The sequence below is a fragment of the Sus scrofa genome, chromosome 1, assembly GCF_054392235.1.
Source record: "Sus scrofa isolate SSC_HxYL_T2T_F1_AM1 chromosome 1, Sscrofa_HxYL_maternal_Yorkshire_Landrace_v2.0, whole genome shotgun sequence".
Taxonomy (NCBI): Eukaryota; Metazoa; Chordata; class Mammalia; order Artiodactyla; family Suidae; genus Sus; species Sus scrofa.
The window spans coordinates 51,530,101-51,542,628 of NC_139383.1; positions in this window are offsets into that span (position 1 = coordinate 51,530,101).

Sequence of the window (12,528 nt, forward strand, 5' to 3'; positions counted from 1 at the left end):
ATTATATCAAACATTTCTTCTTGTTCTCACTACTGTCCTCTAGTCCTCAGGGCAGCCTTTAGCTCTATCACACTGGATTAGTGCAAGTGGTTTCTAATTCCTCTCTCTATTACCACTGTGTCTCTACTCGATCCAACTTAGATATTGCTGTCACAGTGTTTGTCATGAATTGGCTTTGATCACATCTCTGCTCCCATAGAAACCTTCAGCGGCTCTTCAATGCCACATCAAGAGTTTTGCCAGTATCACGACTCACACATCTTTAAAAATCTATCTGTCAGGACTTTCAGCACAAGCTCTGGATTTCAGGTGAAATTTCCCTACTCCTCATCTCCTTAGTTATGCAACTTCCTCTCATGAGCACTTCACCTTTGTTCCTACTAGACCCCACATGGGGAAAAATATGGAATGCCTTGCCCATCAGCACATTTTCCCAAGGAATATTTTTTCTTTCAGCTATAGTTGAAGACTCCCTCCTAAGGATTCTTTTCTGTGATTCTAGTCCATGTAAATTCTAATTCTGTGAGTGACCTTTGCAAATATTTTGATGCTTATTCATGGTTTTTCTTGGTTATTCTTTTTCTTTCTCTTTCTCTCTCTGGTTCTCTCTGTATATAAGGCCCTTGAAGGCTGAAAAGGAGGTAAGAAACTTTATTGTAGGAGGACATTTTATATTTGTAAAGTTTATTTTTCACAAATGCAAAGTGGCACATTAAGTATTTTTTAAACCTTTTAAATTGAAGTGTAGTTAATTTACAATGTTGTGTGAGCTTCAAGTGTACAGAAAAGTGATTCAGTTATATATATATATTTTTTCACATTCTTTCCCATTAAAAGACATTGACTATAGTCCCCTCTGCTACTTAGGCCCTTGTTTTTTTATCTATTTTATATATAGTAGTGTGTATCTATTAATCCCAAACTCAGAATTTATCTCTACCCACTCCCACCCCCAATCATGCTATCCCCTCTGGTGACCATAAGTTTGTTTTCTATGTCCATGAATCTTTCTGTTTTGTAAATAAGCTCATTTATATAATTTTTAAAGATTTCACATATAAATGATAACATAGGGTATTTGTCTTTGTCTGAATTACTTCACTTCATGTGATGATCTCTAGGACATAAGTGTTTTTAGATCTAAAAAATTATAAGGCAATTTTTTTTTATCAGCTGACTCTCTTTGACAGTGATCTCTTTCACTGTTTGAGCTGTAATTTCTTCTGGGAGATGTGGGGAAAGGATAGAAAAAGGGACAGGAAGTACAATCATAATTGTCGCTAAAATGAAGAGGAAACCTGAGACACTGTCTTGAGAATAAAACTACTGAGAACCTAAGCCGCTGGACTTTCACCTCCTTAATTAGCCATTGTGCTTGGGTAGGCCTCGATAGCTCCATGAAGGCATTTCACTTAAAACCCAACAAAACAAACACCAAACCACAGGTCAATGCTTAGGTGTTTTTAAGAACCATAAATTACAACTTGTTTTAAATAGCAATTGCTTTGCTATTGGTGTTTTCAACTCCTCTTACACAATAGAACAAACAAACAAATAAAAAAATCTCTTCTTGGAAGTGCATTGTATAGATAGCATATTGCTAAATTTTATCCATCAGTTTCCAATCCTTGATAAAATAAATAAGAAAAGTCTTTCTTGGAGTTCCTGTTGTGGCTCAGTGGGTTAAGAACATGGCATAGTCTCCATGAGGTTGTGTGTTCTATTCCTGGCCTTGCTTATTGGGTTAAGGATCTAGCATTACTGTAAGCTGCAGTGTAGGTCACAGTTGCGTTGCTGTGGCTGTGGTGTAGGCCAGTAGCTGCAGCTCAAATTCAACCCTTAGCCTGGGAACTTCCATATGCCACAATTGTGGCCATTAAAAAAAAAAAAAAAAAAAAAAAAAAAGGAAAAAGAAGAAAAGAAGAGACTTTCTTGCTTTGCTGCAGATCTAAAAGAGCCTAGGATTTTGATGATGAGTTTAGCATCAGTGCACAGAAAGATGTGGCAAGATTGAAAAAACTAGACCAGGAGTTCCTGTCTTGGCACAGTGGAAATGAATCCAACTAGGAACCATGAGGTTGTGGGTTCGATCCCTGGCCTCGGTCAGTGGGTTAGGGATCCAGTGCTGCCGTGGGCCGTGGTGTAGGTCGCAGACATGGCTCGGGTCTGGCATTGCTGTGGCTCTGCTGTAGACAGGCAGCAATAGCTCTGATTAGACCCCCAGCTTGAGAACTTCCATATGCTGCAGGTGCACACCTCAGAAAAAAAAAAAAAAAGGACAAAAGATAAAAAAACTAGACTACATGGGAGTATTCATACTTGGGTCTGGGGCCAATGTCACATTCACTGCCACTAAGGAACTGCATTCCCATTGGATGCTTTATAATAGTCATTGACAAATTACAGAGTCTTGAGGAGGAAAGACAGTTTGATAAAGGTATGCTAATTCTCAGAAATGGTGAGAGAAATTTAGAGAGAATTAATTAATTTTTTCTTTTGCAGAAGAGGGAATAAAATGGCAATGTGTTGCTCCAAGATGCAAGACAGGGAACACTGAACCATCCTTACAGAGAGGAAGGTTTCATCTCAGTGGGACAGCTTTATGGCAGGCATGGTGATGCTGGCCAAATACTCTGTTTCTCCCCTAGGTGTGTTTCTTGGTCTTGTGAATTTCACTTTACCAAGAGATTTTTGACAGATCTCAGCCCTGAAATCTAAAAGTCTTTTTTAAAACTCTACTTTTGATCAAACTCCCAGCAGACACCTGTTGGAGGTCTGCCCAGCAGCACACCAAGATACCCACATTTGCCTCCCTTCATTGCATCCACGGATTCATTTTATACAACATAATGACACATGCCTTGGTTACAGACAATTAGACCCAAACTGGGTCAACTGGAATCTGCTTCCAGGGAATTTCTGAAATAAGGTGGTCTTGCCAGCTGGATCTATAACTTATAAGCTCAAAAAACTGCTTGCACTGGCAGATGTCAGGAGGAATCACTTTTTATTTTATTTTATTATTTTTTTTTAATTTTATTTTTTGGCCACACTTGCAGCATGGGTGAGTTCCCAGGCCAGTGACCGAACCTATGCCACAGCGGTGACAACACTGGATCCTTAAGCCACCAGGGAACTCCAAGAGCACTTATGGTGCTCAAAGTAAAAGTACTGATTAGTCCTCTATACCTCTACTAGAAAGGGCTAAATGGGAGCCCCCCTCACTTGAGGTGTGTGATATTGTGATCTATAATATGAATTATGCATTTGGTCTTCATCCTCATTTATAGCACTGACTCCTAAAACCTTTGGAATTTCTGATAAAAGCAATAAAGATGTCTTGATATTTAGAGCAAACCTCTTTCAACTACATCTCATGTCAATGAGGTGACTTTTAGAAAGTATCTAAAGATGGGGCTGGTTGCCAAGGGAAAGCAACCATATGACTGAAGGATTGGAATGTTCCGTCATACCCACCACCCCCTGATTTCTGGGGGTGGGGTGGGGGTGCCTGGAGGTTGAATCATAGCCAGTGGTCAATGATTTAGTCAATTGTGCCTGTATGATGAGGCCTCCATAAAAATTCAAAAGGACGGAGTTTGGAGAGCTTCAGTGTTGGTGAACATGTGGAGATTTGGGGAGACTGGTGGGCCTAGAAAAGGCATGGAAACTTCTACCCTTCATGCCTTTTTGCCATACCTGGTCCTATGCCTCTCTTTTACCTGGCTGTTCCTGAGTTATTTCCTTTTATAATAAGGCAGTAATCTAATAAGTGAAATATTTATCTGAGTTCTGTGAGCTGCCCTAGAAAATTAAATGAACCCAAGGAGAGTGGTCCTTGGTATCTCCCATCTAAAGATGGATTGCACAGAAGCACAGGTGACAACCTGTACTTGGATTGGCATCTGAAGGAGGGGGAGGGTGGTTTTGGGGACCGAGCCGTTCCCCTGTGGGATCTGATGCTCTCTCTAAGCAGATAATATCAGAGTTGTGCTGAATTATAGGACACCCTGTTGGTATCAGAGAATTGCTTGGTGGTGTGGGGAAAAGCCCACACACCAGAGTAGGTGCAAAATCACAGGGTAAGACGGACCCTCTGTGAGCTTGCTGTCCCATTTGCAGGATTTAAGGTCAAGCCCATCCCTCTGTAGAATCCATGCCCCTATTAGCAGGGATCAAGAGGAAGCCTCACTCCTAAATACCCCTTTAACTGGAGCATCAACACAGATCTTACCATGGCCCACATTTCTGCTTATGTCAAGTGAAAACAAAAGCTCCAAGGCTCTGCACTTCCCTTTTCTGACTCCATCTCCCACCCCCCTTCCACCTCTAAAACACTTCTCCATGCCCACTGGCACTTGTGGTTAGTCATCGGTACCAATCCACGTCCCTAACCCATTTCTTTAAACTTTTTCTGATACCCAGTTCATGCCCCAGGTCAAGTATTCTTCCATGCTCCCCACAGCCTCTGGCCTGGGAGGGGGAACAGAAGTCCTTCTTGCTCCTCATTGCTTCTTCCAGACCCTTGGCTCTCTCTCTTTCCTAGAAATCGCTAGCTAGTAGTGAATTTTCCCTCGGATTTTACTGCCCACTCGTGGCTGCTGTCATTGACCAACCAACGGGTCACTCTCCTCCTTTCTTGAGATCATCACGCTCTGGAAGAACTCCAGTCATTTGCCCTGACAACTTCAAAATCCCAACGACCTGGCCTTTTAGGGGCCTTATCTCTTCTGCATTCACAAAAATGCCTTTTTTTTTTTTAAACTTTTTAAATTTGCCTTTATTCTCAGCCACAACTTGAGGAGCTTACAGAAAAACACTGTGCCCCGCTGCCTCTTTCTTTTTTTATATGTATAATGATTTTTATTTTTTCCATTACAGCTGATTTACAGTGTTGTGTCAGTTTTCTACTGCACAGCAAGGCGACTTAGTTTCCTCCTGTTAGTAAAAGAGATATAATAAGGACTTCCTCTAAGGGTTGCTGTAAGAATTAGTGAGAGATGTTGAAGAAACATGTTGCATAAAACCCACCTGAAGTTGAATCCGATTGGCCTAGAATAACCATCTTGATGATCCCTGTTTAGCTTAGAAACTCAGCCTCCAGTGCGATCTCCTGCAGAAGCCTTACATGTGTAAAGGTAGAGCTGCTTTTGTGGAAATGGGGCCAGGAGGAAGAGTGAGGGTTTCTGCAGAGCACAACCAGCAGAATTTGGCCCTAGCACAGAATTTCTAGAGCTCGACCCAGAGTAATTTGAAAACCACTGAACTACAAGCCATTTTATCCTTGGTCTTTTCCATATATGACCTACAATATCAGCTGATATTTTCCTAAAATATATTTCAGTGCTTCAAAAATATGTTTTTCACAAGAAGAGGCTTACCATTTATTCCTTGACAACCATTGATAATTAAAAGTAAAAGCTGGTCACAGGATAGATTTTTGGTATTTTTGTGAAATTTTACAGATTATAATATATTTATTTTTTCCTCCTACAGGTTTTGAACAACCAATCTTTAGAGATTAGTGCTTGGGAAATATTTGTGTCTTTTGAATGATTATAATTCTTTTTGTTGACTGATCATTATATAATACATTTTCATGTAAAATATACAACTATGATTTGTTTTTGCATTGTCTGGAAATTTTTTTTTAATTTTAGAAAAATTTATTGGACTATGATTGACTTACAATGTTGTATTAGTGTCAGGTGTATAGCAAAGTGAATCACTTATACATGTACATATATCTATTCTTTTTTCCCATATAGGTTATTACACACTATTGAGTAGATGTCCTTGTACCATACAGTAGATTCTTATTAATCATCTACCTTATACAGCAGTATATGTGTGCTACTCCCATCCTACCAATTCCTCTCCCGACCACAGTTTCCCCTATGGTAACCATAAGACTGGTTTTGAAATCTGAGTTTGGGAGTTCCCGTCGTGGCTCAGTGGTTAACGAATGTGACTAGGAACCATGAGGTGGCAGGTTCAATCCCTGGCCTTGCTCAGTGGGTTAATGATCCGGCGTTGCAGACGTGGCTCGGATCCTGCATTGCTCTGGCTGTGGCTGTGGCTGGCAGCTACAGGCTCCAATTTGACCCCTAGCCTGGGAACCTCCACATGCCGCAGGAGCAGCCCAAGAAATGGCAAAAAGACCAAAAAAAACTGAGTTTCTATGCTATAAATAAGTTTCCTTGTATTATTTTTTGTTAGAGTCCACTTACTAATGATATCATATGATATTTTTCTTTAACTTACTTCACTCAATGTGAAAAACCTCTAAGTCCATCCTTGTTGCTGCAAATGGCATTATTTCATTCTTTTTTATGGGTGATTAATATTCCATTGTGTATATGTAGCACATCTTCTTTATCCACCCCCCTGCCAATGGACATGTAGGCTGCTTCCATGTCTTGACTATTGTATATACTGCTGCAATGAACATTGGGGTGTATGTATCTTTTTGAATTATGGTTTTCTCTGGATATAGGCTCAGGGGTGGGATTACTAGATCATATGGTTGTTCCATATTTAGTTTTCTGAGGAATCTCCATGCTGTCTCCACAGTGGTTGCACCAATTTACGTTCCCACCAACAGTATAGGAGGGTTCCCTTTTCTCTATACCCTCTCTAGCATTTATTGTTTGTAGACCTTTTGACGTGCTTAGCAAAATTTATTCTAATTGTTCCTAGCTTTTTTTTTCTTGTACAATTATGTTAATATCTCCTTGTTTTAATAATGATGTTTTATCTGTATAATTTTAATGATTTTTTTATTTTTTATTTTTTTCATTTACAATACGAGTAGGTTTTTGTTTTTTTTTTTTTTTTACTTTTTATTTATTTGTTTATTTATGTATTTTTTTAGGGCTGCACCCTCGGCATATGGAAGTTCCCAGGCTAGGGATTGAACCAGAGGTGCAGATGCCAGCCAACACCACAGCCACAGCAACATAGGATCCAAGCTGCATCTTTGACCTACACCATGGCTCACCACAATACTGGATCCTTAACCCACTGAGTGAGCCCAGGAATTTAACCTGAGTCTTCATGGATAATAGTAGGGTTCGTTACCACTGAGCCACGACGGGAACTCTACTTTTTATTTTTTATGTTTACTTTTTTTACTTAAGTATTATTGATTTATAATGTTTCATGTGTACAGCAAAGTGATTCAGTTATACATATACATGTATATATATTCTTTGTCAGGTTTTTTTTCCATTATAGATTATCACAAGCTACTAAATATGGTTCCCTGTATTATACAGTAGGTCCTTGCTGTCTTTTATTGTGAACACTTTCAGAGCCTTTTGGCAATTAGAAAACATGTAGATTAAAATTAACAAGATATAAATAATAATGCATAACTAACTGTAGAACAACCATAACTCAATTTTTTCGACATTTATACTTTTAACGTTAACATGCATTTAAACTCAGGAGGTGAAAACATTGCTTAACTTCTCCTTTTACAGCCTTTGGGAGGAGGCGTTCATTAAGTCAATGGTATGTCCTTAGGAATCATAGAAATCTTGATGCCCCTGTCCAAAGTGGCCACACGTGATCCATCAACAAAATGCTCCTTTGATGAAAGAAGAGAATGTAAACAGGTTAGACTTGTTCTGTTCACCTCTGAGTGATAGATATTAAGTTGTTTTACTTTAGAATATTTGAAAAACAGGTTCAAGCTTTGTAATGTCTAATGTTCATTTCAAGACAGAGTGAATGTTAACTTCTGGGACAAAGTGACAACAAGCAGCATCCAATCTATGTTGCTTTATGACTATATGATTAGATCATTTAGAGACTGCACTTTTTTTTTTTTTCCTTTTTAAGTGATGCCTGTGGCATGCGGAAGTTCCAGGGCCAGGGATTTAACACAAGCCACAGCAGTGACAACACTGGATCCTTAACTGCTAGGTAACTGGGAACTCCAGACACTGTCCTTCTTATAGCTGACAGTTTACTGCTAACACACAGTACATTGTACCACAAATGAGTAGTACTTGAGAATAATTTCATATGAATCTATCTTTTGACAGATTTATTTAAAATGATACATTTAGAAGATGAGATTATATAATATTTAGCATTAATTTAATCCCAGACTGGCTCTATAACCTAAGAAAATTTACTACTCAAAAAACATTCATAGCAAAACCAATTAAGAAAGAATAACAGGTTTTAACAAGATTGGCATTAAGTTTTGAATTTTAAGTACAGGAGGAAAAAAGAAATTTAACTAATAGGGATAGGCATCTAGAAGAAAAATTCAACATCTGAAAACAGAATAGACTAAAAAAAACCTGACATTAGTAATGGATTGTAACTAAGCAACGTGGTACGGCAGGATAAAAATAATGAACTTAACCCTTCCATAAATAAAATAAAGAAAAATATTTTGCTTTAAATGGAAGGCAGGGAAGAAAGCTTGACCTTTTGTATTTATTTGAGTAAGTGTCTATTTGGCATATTTCCAAAAAGAACTTGCATGGAAGAAAATAACTACAAAGAAGCCTAAGTTTAAATATCACGGCTGTGACAAACGCTGACAAACGCCAGGCCATCGGTCTGTCACCTCCCAGCTGGGGAAGATGAAGCAGGGCCCTGAGGAAGAGTGGCAGGTCCATCAGAAAGAACTCTTTTCTGGCTTTTGTCTCTATGTCACACATTGTATTTCTTTTAAAGTTTGCTTTAATATTGTATACAAACTTCTCACGGATCTGCAGCATATGACAGGCAGCCTTGAACATGAAAATAAAAACAAAAACAAAGACCCTGGTGAAATTTTTAAAGTATCCTTTAATCAATCATCTGAGGGCCGTGTGCCAGTGTGGCTGTTAGGGAGACCCAGGGGAGCAGAGGACTGACCACCACCTCTTGTCAGCTTCCCTGTTCTGTTTAGGATCTGTCTCAAGTCAGAGCTGGATTTGGGTAATTTACTTCTATCTCAATATTTCTACCATCATCAGCTGGTAATAGAGTGAGAAACAATACATCAGAGATGGGAAAAAAAAAAAAAAAAAGAGGGAGAAGGAGAAGAAGAAGAATGGCAGCATGAAAACTGGCCATTTTGCCAAGTGTTTTTTCCAAATATTCTACACAAGACTGTCTGACCCAGATCAGTGTCGCTTGGTTACTGAACATCAAGGGCAGCAGTGTCTGCTCTGGTGATGACGCCAACCTTCCCTGAGACACCTTTCAGGTTTGATCCTGCCAAAGCTCATTCTCTGGCACAGAGAGCTATGTACACATGAGGTGCTTAATACAAACCCTGCCTATGATCTAAAGGCTTCTGCTAGACAAATCACTGGCAGTAACTGCAGCAGTCAGGACGGTACTGACCACAAGTGACAGAACACAACTCAGACTGACTTGGGCTTTCTTTGTCTCATGTTTCTGAAAACTTCGGATATCTGCAGCCAGAGATTCAGGATGTCAAACGATGTCATCAGCTTTTTTTTTTTCCCCCATCTTCTGGTTCTGATTTCCCACTTTCGTCTTTATCAGACAGGTTTCTCCTGTGCTGGCTAAGATGGGGACTAGCAGATCCAGGCTTATATCCTAGTAGTTTCAGCAAACCCAGTAGAAAGAGATTCTCTTTCCATAACATTCCAGGAAAATTCTCAGGTTCACACTCATTAGATAGATTTGCATCCCTTGCCCATTTTGTGCCAGACTTCATGGCCAGAAGGTGGAGGAGCTGATCGGCCAGGCTCGTGTAATACACAGAGTGGACTTGTTGGGAGGAGGAGGATGGAGGTAAGGAGTTAGGTCCAAACAAACAAGAGTTGGGGGGGGGGCAGTGGAAAGTGACCACTGCAATGACCAACCTTACCAACCCCAATACCACTCACGCTCCTTGTTGTTAAGAAGCCTCTAGACTTTAAGAGAAAAGAACCATATTAGAGTTATATGACTGGATAAATAAGAATTCTCAGACATTCCATAGTTGTGATCGTCACACCTGTAAATGATATTCCGTTGTACAAATATTTGACAAGTTTCTGTGAATTACACAAAAATTGGTAATGTTTGCATAAATACTGTCAATTAAGGATTCAAAATATATACAAACTCCTTTTAAAGAAAACTTAGCTGGCCATACAACAGTGTTTAACCAGGTCAGCTGTTCTGCAGAATTAATAAAATCTAGTTAGTCCTCTCTTCACCTGTCAATAGAGTCCTTGAACGCATCCTAGTGGAGTGAAGAGGAAGAGGTGGTAACAGTCTGGGTCCACTGGGCAAACACACTATGTGGAAGAGTGTAAGTTTAATATAAAGAATGTTTAATTACACCAGGGATTAAATGCAAGGGCTTGGTTAGTAAGAATTGGAAAGATGTCGGGAGAATATAGGAAGAGCCACATAAGGATCGGTCAATGCCCCTGGAGTTAGGATAGAGCCCCCAAGGGAGATGCCACCCTCAGGTCCAGACTCTTTGGAAGGTTCACTGCCCTGTGGTGTCCCATAGGCAGAACTTGCAGGCCGTTCACCCTCCAGAGAGCCAGGGAGGAACCCAATCAGAGGAGGCTCCAACCAGAACCACGTGGGGGGCTGAGAGGGGGGAGAGGGTGGCTGGGTGCCACTGACCACCACCAATGCAGGGGCTGACCCCTGAAGGTGTGTCAATGCTCAGCTGCTGAGGCACTCTGCTACAGAACCACTGGGTATGTGTGACTGTGTGGGGTGTGGTGTTGAGAATGTGCATGAGTGTGTGTGATTCTGTGTTTGAGTGTGTGCATGTGTGACTGTGTATGTGAGAGTGTGTGATTGTGTGCATGTGTGTGCGTGCATGTGCTTTTGTGTGTGTGTTAGTGCACGCACGCCCGTGTGCACACTGAGGGAAGGTGTTGGCTGCTAAGTGGGCTGACCCCCAGGGCACTGCTCAAGCTGGACACTGTAAGAGCCTGGCACCCAAGAAGCCACCAACAAGCAGGACCCTGCCCGGTGAGCACGCTGCCACCAGGAAGCAAAACTCTTTTTCTCCTGAAATGTCTCCTTAGCACAGTCTACTCACAAAGCTCCAGGGTCAAGTGGCAGAGGGGAAATATTTCAAGGGCCTAGATTTATTTTCACAGAGAAGGAAAACAAGTAGAATCTGAAGGTGAGAGGCAAGAAATAGACAACCAGGTCAGAGGCTATGCAAAGCCGTATTTTGATTTTGGTGCTATAACACAAATCTAAAGTATGCCTGTCTTTCATGTTCGTTATTTCCCCAAGTTCCTTTTCCTTTCTTGTAGGATAGTGTAAATAAACATGTAATTATCTTCCTCAGGCTGTGCATCGAAGATTCCAAACGTCCCTTGACCAGCTGTGGAAAAAGAATTAGTAAGAAGCAGAATAGGTGGATTTCAGAAGAAGGATCAAGTTTCAGACCTCTTTTGTTTATTTGTTTTTTTAGGGCTGCACCCGTGGCATATGGAGGTTCCCAGGCTAGGGGTCGAATTGGAGCTGCAGCAGCTGACCTACGCCACAGCCACACCAAAGCCACATCTGCTACACCAGAACTCAAGGTAAAAGCCAAATCCTTAATCCACTGAGCGGGGCCAGGGATTGAACCTGCATCCTCATGGTTACTAGATAGGTTCATTTCCCCCCAAGCCACAGTGGAAACTCCAGGTTTCTTGTTCGTAAATAAACACAAAAAGTTTAGCTTGAAATGTCAGTCTTCACAGAATCCTAGGTAAAAACTCCTACACTAAATAAACATAAAATGGACTTGCCCTCCTTAAACAAATACCACAATCTACTCATTATGCTTTAATTTATTAATCCAAAGAATAGGAAAAATGATAATAAAATACTTATCCCTTGGATTTTTAGAATCATTACATAATTTATGTGCATTTTACATTTTGATTAGCAATGAATATTAAGTAATAAATTGCATTGCCTTGGTCAAAAACTGAAATGGACTTCGCTGATTTTTTCAATAATAAGTATTTTAATGTATTTTTAGGTGAACACAAGCTTTTCCTGGAAGATAGTTGTCAAAATACCTTAATTTTTCTATATTATGTTTTGCCTCTTTTCCAATTCCAGTTTAAACGACAATTTATTAATGATTAGACTCTTTGGAAGAGGCTAATAACACATAGAAATTATTACATTTACTACATTTATATTCTAAATTCTTAAATATTTGGACCCAGTTAGATGATTCCAATTCAAGAAAGCACAGTTCATAAAACAGATGCTATTACCTGGAAATTATTACTTGGCCACCAGATGGAGCCAGTAGTGTTTCAGAAATGTAATGGATCTTGGCATTTTTGCATTTTCCCATTCCCTCTCAACTTCAGAGTTTTATGTTTGCTTCCAAATTTGGTCAGGGATCCCAGAATTACTATTATTAAATGAATATATTCTTATTAACAAGAAGCTATTTCCATTATTTTCTATAAACAAACACCTAAATTTCTTCTGTGAAAAATGAAGGAATTGTTTTTAGGTGACTTTTAGACCTCTTCCAAATTTAGACATTCCTAATGTATTCTGGGAATTTTTTAAGAGTAC